We start from the raw sequence: 9,265 nt of genomic DNA, 5'->3' as shown, positions 1-9,265 counted from the left end.
TGTATTTCTCTCTGTATTGTTTTCTTTTAATTTTTCAATTGACTCATCCTTCCTTCTCAAGCTTCTACATTTCCCTAACTTGTTCCCTATCTCCTGGATTCTTCTTTCAACTATCTCATCTCTTTCAACTTGAAGAAAAATTGAGAGATCTACTTATACATTGTTTTATATCTGACAAGCAGTGTGACCACAGCCAATTCACAAACCTCTTGCATTTCAAATTCCTCCCTTGTAAAACAGGATAGGAATTCCCCTTCTACTTCCTTCCCTGAGCTTCTATGAGAAGGATACAGTGGGATGGCAACAGCAGTGCTAGTGGCTGTCATTGTTGAGACTTCCTATTTATCAGGCACCTTATATCCATCACTTCACTATCCCCAAGATATCCCATTTGGAGGGTTTGAATCATTATATTCACCATTTTACTGAAGGGGAGACTGAGACTCCACATGATCATATGGCTTACCCAACATTACAGAACAAAATCTTTATTCAAACATATGTCATATGTCTTTCCAATGGAATATGCTGAAAATTCTTATAATAAGGTGACTCATAAAAATGATTAGAAAATACACAGTGCCATTACAATGACAGTTATAGTTTAACACTGACAGGTAATTGTAGCATCTTCTTTGTTTTCTTTGTCAAATGTTCTGTGAAAGAATACCTCTAAGGAAAGTGAAGACCATGAGAAATATCTTCAGTGAAAAAAATGCTGAACAATTTCCTCAAGTAACATGCTTACAGACTCTCTCAGATTTCTTCTCGTGGCTCAAATATAACTATTCACCCCCTAAGGAACATCATGGATGTGAATGTTTTGGGAGGATGGTGCTCCACAGAGCCCCCTGGCGCTCTAGCCTACCACTGGGGCTCATCTGGAGATGCCACGTGGGATGTTGGGGCTGGGGCTCCTGCCGGAGGCAGAAACACTGGGCAAAAGGTGCCCCACGCAGAGGAGAAGGCACTATCATCCTCTACTCTTGTCTTGGTGACTGGGCCCAGAAATTACCAGGTGGCAGGTAAGCATCCATTTCTGTGTCAAAGATGTGTCATTAGTTTGAGGGAGATTGTTCCTTCTGAGCAGAAGGCAATGACAACCCACTACAGTCCTCTTGCCTGGAAAAACCCAAGGACTCAGCCGCCAGGTAGGCTGCAGTCCATGGGGTCGCTAAGAGTCAGACATGACTGAGTGACTTCACTTTCACTTTTCACTACCTGAATTGGAGAAGCAAATTGCAAGCCACTCCAGTGTTCTTGCCTGGAGAATCCCAGGGATGGTGGAGCCTGGTGGGCTGCTGTCTATGGGGTTGCACAGAATAGGACATTCCTGAAGTGACTTAGCAGAAGCAGCAGCAGCAGTTCCTTCTGAACTAAGGGAGTGAACTAGTTACAGATGAAGAGTAAACCATCTCTGATCAGAAGATAGTACCAACTGCAAAGCAATTGTGAATAACCAGGCAGAGGAATTCAGTTTCCACAGTACAAGAACCACAGCTGTAAAAAGTTACTGAACCCATATTCTGTGTAAGGCCATAAGAATCTCACACAGTGGTTACTGTTTTTTGATTAGAAAAAAGGACTTATTTTGTCTTCAAGAATGCCCATGCCAGTCTGAGAGATAGGCAAAGAGTAAATACATGTCAAATGAAAAGGTCAACTGTTTGCTGTTGATTGGATGTAGTCTGAGTTTGGAGGGAGTGGCTGGGGTTGATCAAGGACCTCCTGGAGAAAGGGGTCGTAAGGCTGGGTTTGAAGAGACTACAGAATTTCTCAAATGAAGGCACCAGGACATCCCTGGGTGTCCAACAGTCCTGGAGACCCAGTGGTTATGTCTATGGGCTTCCCATGCAGGAGGTACAACTTCAATGCCTGGTCATAGAATCAATATCCTGCATACAATGTGGCATAGGAAAAAAAAAAATAAAATGCAAGCACCTGTGTGATCAAAGGCTGTGAGCTTCACAGTGGTTGGAAAGTGATCTCAAAAGATATATAGCACCCAGAGGGAGGCAGCAGTGTGGGATTGAGGGTAGCCAGTTCTGCACTAATCCACTCCCTCCTTTTCCCTGTAGATGCAATATAAGGGTAACATCACCACTGGAACACCCCCTCAGGAATTCCAGGTTATCTATGACACAGGCTCGTCTGACTTGTAGGTGCCCTCCCTCTTGGCCCAGACCAGCCTGTTGTGAGTACAGACACCCCCTACCCAGACCATCCTTCACTTGCCCTGCCACCCTGTTTCTACCCTTGTCACCTGATGGCACTCATCTCTTATGTCTGCAGCTACACAAATTAGGTTCAGACATTACAAGTCTTCTACCTTCTGGCCTACCCAAAAGACCTTCAGCATTGCCTATGGATCTGGGAGCATGAAGGGATTTCTTGCTTATGACACTGTTCATGTAACGTGTAAAGAGAAGCTGAGTCAGGAATGGCTATGGAGTGACCCCTGCTTGCAAAACAGATGCAGGACCATCTGGCAGGACCCTTCCTAGCCTAACTCCCATAGATATCAGCCATCTTACACACAGGATCCTGTCCCTGGGGAGGCAGTGCCCGTGGTGACACATGAGCAAATGGATAGCTAACTCAGAGAGTGGCTTGAGGTGTGGACTTGCAGCTCCTCTGCCCATGAGCAGTTCAAGGTTCATTTTTCTGGGAGTGATAAGAGGGGAAAAAAAGCACCCACCTTTATATTCACAGACTGTTCCAGGCACTTTCAGGTAATAATTGCTTTAATCCTGCAACAACCCCACACAGCAGGTAGTCTGATTAGCTCATGAGACGTATGAGGAAACTGAGGTGCAGACAGCAAGGGCCTTGCTGAGGTCACACATGTGATAAATGGTGGAGCTGGGTTGGCTTTTCAGGATGGAAGTTTCTGTAAGGTGTTTAGGGACAGGATAAAACTGATCTGGGGACCCTGGGGGCAGTCAAGGGCTTCAGGTACCCATAGTGGGAAACTGGAGGCCAGAGATGTCAAGGGGCCTAATAAATGAGTTCTCACTCTAGGGTGCTTTTGAGAGTCTCATAAAACGTATGGCCTGCCTTCCCAAAGTACTTGAGTAGTTCCCCTCTCTCTCTTTCTCATACACACTTGCACAAATACACACATATCCCCAAAAGTGAATTTCCCAGGCAGTAGTTTCATAGATCCCTGCCAGCATGATTGTGTTTTCGGCTTCTGTATTCCTGGACGGATGCAGAATCCACAGTACCTTACAGATAATTCAGTCCATTCCTGTCATTAGGTCATAGTGATGCCAGAGAAGGCTACCTTGCTCTCGACTCATTTTGTCCACAAGGAGGCAGCAATGGATCCTGGCCTCCCTCTTGGTTGCCCCACCTGGACAGAAGCCACAAGGCCAATTTGACTGATGCAGTGGGTGTTTTTCAGAGGGGCAGATGTTTTAACATTCACAGCTTCTCACGGATGGAACCCAAATTCCTCTCCCAGCTTGGTCTAACCATCTGAGGTCCACAAAAGTCAGAGCCCAGCCTCAATTCTTCTCTGAGGATTTAATGACAATGCACCAGTCCAGTCCTAGCCCCACTTCACATATCTGTAAGTGGGAATACTCTTTTCTCCCACAGACTGGGGACCTTGTAAGTACTGATCAGCTGTTCAGTCTAAGCGTTGTGGAATATGAGTGTGAGGGTGCACCTTTTGACGGTGTCTTGGGCTTGAAGTACCCCAACATATCTGTCTTTGGAGCCATCCTCATCGTTGATAAGCTGAAGAATCAAGGTGCCATTTCTGAGCCTGTTTTTGCCTTCTATTTGAGCAAGTAATTTTGAGATGGACAATACTTTTCTCCAAATTAGCTTTAAGATGCTTTCAGTTGCACGAAAATTATAGAACACATGATAAAGAAGAATCCTGAGAGATAATCTAACCCAGGATAAATATAGCACCAGGGCTGTACCTGGCTTCACCACTGGCTTTTATAAATAACTTTTTATTGGAGCACAACGCTGCTCCTGGTCTCAAAACCAGTAACTTGGTCTAGAGGGGTGAGTGAGGAGGAAGACAAGTGGAAGGCAACAGGAAACAAGTTGGAGGAAAAAGCAATACGATTTGCTTTTGAATTTATAAGGAAGGTAGGAGAAGGATGGTGGATATCTTTCCTTCCTCATTAGCATTCCACTGGGAGCCCAGGACCAGCTACCCAATTTGCAGGAGCTAGGGAAAATGAAAGTGTGGGACACAAAACAAATATGTGGGACCCCTTGTTCAAGAATTATGAAGCATTTCAAGACAGGGAGAGCAGAGGTGGGGTCCCTTCTGAGTGTGGAGCCCTTTGAACAGTAGAGGTCACAGGCCAATGGAGCCAACTCTGAGTGATCTGAACCCACACCCTTAGAACTCCCAGGCTTTGATTTTCCTGAAAAAAGGACAAGCTGGACAAGGGGAAAGCCAAAACACTTCAGCACTGTGTCCTCTGAGTGTGTCTGAGCACTCAGGTCGCAGGAAGTAAGGTATCTTCAGAAGTTATAGTGGGTGGAGCCCAGCAATGTGACTCAGTTTCTAACCTCCTCTGTGCCACTCATTAGCCAATAACGGACTTCAGTCTGGCTCTCAATCACTTCTAGACTTGATTTCTGCATCTGTTCATGGGGACTTATTAGGGCCTTGATTGGTGGACCAGCACAGCTCTAAGATAGTGCTGTTGTTACGGTCCTCCAAGGATCCCCCTCCTTCTCTTCTCTTTACACATGCAGGGAAAAAGGCAGTGTGGTGATGTTTGTGGGGTGGATAAATCCTACTACCAGGGAGTGCTCAACTGGGTACCATTGATCCATGCAGGTGACTGGAGTATACACATGGACCGGTAACCTCTCCCTCTGAGGGTCAGCCCAAGTGATGCTGCTACTATTGTACATGGACACAGACAGACATACAAAAATAAATTATCAGACACACAGTCACACAGACATATACACCACCCACAACGACACAGACACACAGACACATGGAAACATACAAGCAGACACACAAAAACATACACAGAGACACATATAAACATGCATAGCTAGTCAGAGACACACAAGCACTCACAGAGACACATACAAACACATATACAAACTAAAACACAAGTAGATAGATATACAAACAACCCATGGGTTCATAATCCCCAGGCATTCTGACCAGGGCTCTGACGTGGGTCCTAAAAGGGTCCGGAGAGGTCTGTGCAGCTGGGAGAGGGCTGCACCCACTGCACTGTGAGGCTTGGAGCATGATTAGAGGACTCTACAGTGTGGTGAACAGAGGATCAGGGAGAATTTCTCCACCCTGAGCAGAGGTATAAGATGACCAAATGTTCAGGGCTACCTGGGACATAGGAAGTTCTCAGTAGAGATAAATGTCTGTTTAAAAACAGGGAAAGTGCTGAGCAAACATGGAGAACTGGTCTCCTAAGGGAGCAACTACTGAGTAGTGTAGAGAAATTTACTGAAGTCATAAGATGTGAAAGCAACTAATAAAAAAGACACCCCATGTTCATGGGCACACAGTAGGGCAGGGGCTATAACTGAGAATCAGGAAGGTGGAATCCAGGAGTGACCTGAGGACAAGAGGCATAATTGATAGGATTCTGTTTGATACCCTCAGACAAAAGCTGACCCGTCTTTTGGAGTTTCTGTGGGCTAGTCATGTATTTCCTGGCCAGGATCTCAGGGTCTGAGCTGGTTGTAGGAGCAGTGCTGGCAGACACCCTCTCCCAGAGGAGCCCCTCTCTCCTACCACTATGAGAATCTGCTGCCCCAGTGAATCTCTATCTTCACTCTGCGATTGACCCGTTATTTGTTTCCCACCAGAAACAGCTCTCTGGATGTTTCTAATTCATTATTTTCACAGTCTTAATTCACTCACTAAACAGACAAGCCTTGGGCATCCACTGTGTGCCAGGCACTTTAGGGAGGCAATGAGAATAAAACTTGCCCTCACATCTAAGAAGGCAGATGCATAGGAAATGAAACACACACATAGTGAATTGGACTTTGGTACATACTAGACATGAGGAAGTGTCTACAGAGACTGTCAAGAAAGGAGATTGATAAACACCCGGGGGAAACACTTCCATGAAACCATGACAATTAAGCTGGAATCTGGAAGATGAGAAGAAATTTGCTAGTCAAAGTGGAGGGGGCTCCTCTAGGAAGGAAGACCAGCTTGTGTCAAGGTGCAAAATAGCCTGGTGTATTCAACTACTGTATTTAAGAATGTCAAGGAAGGGGCCATGTAGGGAGCAAAGGAAAAGAGGGCAAGAGACAAAGGGCTGTTTAGAAGACAGTCGGGAAGGGGGAAGCTCTGGGGAGACTCAGAGTGACCTTGATGCCTGCTATTCACACTGTCTCTCAGCATCTCCATGAAAAGAAAGGTTATTGCTTGTTCTGGTGGCTGTGAGGCCCTTGTGGATACTGGGACATCACTGATCCTTGGCCCAAGAAGACTGGTCAATAACATCCAGAAGCGCATCGGTGCCATGCCACAGGATTCTGAGGTTAAGATCATGCCCCAGGGTCCATCCCAGTCTCCACACACAAGACGGATCTCCAGGGCCAACCTCTCTCCCTCTGTCTCTAACAGCACTACGTTTCATGCTTTGTGGTCAATACCCTGTCCACTATTATCTTCACCATTGATGGCATCAACTACCCCGTCCCAGCTCAACCTACATCCTCAAGGTGAGGGGAGAACCCTGAGAGGTGGTTCTCAAATAGGAACTTGCAGGAACCCTTGGGCTGCTGTGGGGAGGAGGCTGCCCTCTGCACTCCATCTATCACTATTGCAGATGCTGAGCCCTGGGGCTGGCCAGAGCCTCCCACAAAAGAAACCACTTGAGAGTAAAGGGTCATCTGGGACACTGATCATCCTGAAGTAAATGTGGAGACACCATGCCACGCTGGCATGGTGGGAGTCACAAGGAGAGGGGATCACTCAGGTCTTCAGTGTTCAAAGAGCTTCAGTTCAATCTGAACCCTCAGATGGAAGAACATGGGAAGTCAGCTCTAGCAGTCCTTGAAATATGTCATGTGACAAGGAGAATGGCTGGGGACAGTCCCAGTGTGCTGTCCCACCATAGGGATTAACAGTCTCCCTTCTCTTCTTGCAGTTTTCCTGGCTTGGATGATAAATTACATGGTCACCTTAGTTCTCAGATGCATCTTCCCCTAGCTCTGGCCTAGTGCCCCCTTTGTGAGTCAGGCTACCTGACCCGTCTGTGGGGAGGCTGGATGCTAATGTGAATAAAGGGTTCACAGTGACTGCTCAGCGCTGGCACAGGGTGGAGGATTCATGTCAGCTCCCTAGGAGAGGTCAAAGCTGGCTGATGGGCTCAAAGAAGACTTTGAGGTAGGGAGGGAATTTCAGGAATTCTAAAGCTGTAAACTCATGGAGCCATGTGGAGGGTTGCTTGGTTCTAGGCAAAACTGCACTTGATTCCATGCAAATGGAATCCCAAGGTGCTCTGCACTGGGGCACTGGGGACTTCCTCGAAGTGATGAGGGCTACAGACTGACCGGTGGAGAAGGGGAACCAGAGTATGTTACCCAACCAAGCCTGTTGTGGCCAAAGAGGGTGAGTGTGGGCCGAAGGAGTCTTCCCAGAGTACCTGAGTTAAGTCTTCAAGAAAGTTTTGTGGGCACTGCTCTATTTAAGATGGATAACCAACAATGAGTTACTGTGTAGCACAGGGAACTCCGCTTAATTATATGACAAGCTGTATGGGAGGGGAATTTTTGGGACCAGGATTCATGGATACATATGTTTGAGTCCATATACTGTCCACCTGAAACTCAGAATGTTGTTAATCAGCTATACTCCAATACAAAATAAAGTTTTTTAATAAAGTATGGATTGTGGGGATGCAGGAGGAGAACCAGCATTCTCTGCAAAGAAAAAAAGGAGCAGGAATCAGAAGGAAAGAAACAGGGAGAGAGGAGAACTATGGACACTCTTTTTCTTTACTAAAATTTTTATTGAAGTGTGGCTAACCTCCAGTGTTGCGTTATGTTCTGCTGCACTGAGATGTGACTCATACACATAGAGAAATATATATTCTTTTTCTTATTCTTTTTCATGTGGTTTATGACTGGATAGTTAATATATTTCCTTATGATCTTCAGTAGGACTTTGTTGTTTATCATCCTCTGTATCCCCAACTCCCAGTCCTCCCATCCCCCACACCCTTCCTCATGGCAACTTCATGTTTTGGCCCTTTTTGGTTGTGGATGAACTCTCATATCCCCTGTTAATGAGAAAATCCCTTGACACTTACCGAAAGAGGGAAATAAAACCAAGAATTGTGCTGGGTCTGATATTTGTGGGAGTCACAGGTAAGGGCTCAGGCTGACTGGTGTGTGTCAGCCTCCCCCAGAATTCTAGAGGCCACTGCTATACCACCTTTATCGGGAACAGAGTGAGGACATCTAGAGAGACCTGGATCTTGGGTGATGTCTTCCTGAGGCTGTATTTCTGTCTTTGGTTGAGGAAATGACAGGATTGGCCTGGCACAGGCAGTATAAATGCTTGGTGTGGTTTAGGAATTAGTAAGGCTGCGCCGAGCAAACACTAAATCACACTTAGGGTACTCCTGCCCAGAATGCTGGTGAACTGTATTTGGTGGTCTTCACACTCTGTTCTCAATAAAGAATAAAGGGTTTCACTCCTAATGGGGGTGAAAAAATCCAGTGTCTCTGTTTCTGTCTGGGAGTTGTACAATGATTGAGAAGGATCTAGAACAAAGTCTGAATCACAGTTGAGAGGAGCCCACCTCCAACTGGCTTCAAGGAAAGGTGAGACTCATTGAAATGATTCTGGGAATCCAGGACACAAGACTCAGAGCAAATACAAAGATCTCAGTGACTGGACACAAGAAATCAGAAGTCATCAGTTCTCTATTTCACACCCTCGCTCTTTCCCATCCCTCTTCTCTGATGGTCTTAGCCTGAAAACTTTCTTCCTTAAGGCATCTACACTTAGTGAGGGAGTCCAAGCTACCTGCCCTAGGGTTTTACATCCTGAAGGCATCTCCAATAAGGAAAGAAAAGATTGAAGAAATCAGAGATCGAGGGTGTTCTCTGAATGACCCACCTCAGATCACATGTACAGTCCTAGATCAGCGATCCTGGCAGGGCCATAGGGTCTTATGTTTGGCTTTACATGGTCTTGTGGCCCTGACCCAGCAGCACACATGATTGTCAATTTCCTCCAGAACTACACGACTGAAGATTGGGAGAGGCAGCCCTAAAGATA

At 46.1% G+C, this 9,265-nt stretch overlaps 1 pseudogene; it reads left to right on the top strand.

The window, feature by feature from the left end:
- The first annotated feature begins 808 nt into the window (after positions 1–808).
- On the top strand, positions 809–8,535 carry LOC102394847 (annotated as a pseudogene).
- Positions 8,536–9,265: the final 730 nt, after the last annotated feature.

Source organism: Bubalus bubalis, chromosome 5, assembly GCF_019923935.1.
Source record: "Bubalus bubalis isolate 160015118507 breed Murrah chromosome 5, NDDB_SH_1, whole genome shotgun sequence".
Taxonomy (NCBI): Eukaryota; Metazoa; Chordata; class Mammalia; order Artiodactyla; family Bovidae; genus Bubalus; species Bubalus bubalis.
Note: the sequence above shows the minus strand (reverse complement) of the source record. Positions and strands in the feature narration are given on the sequence as shown.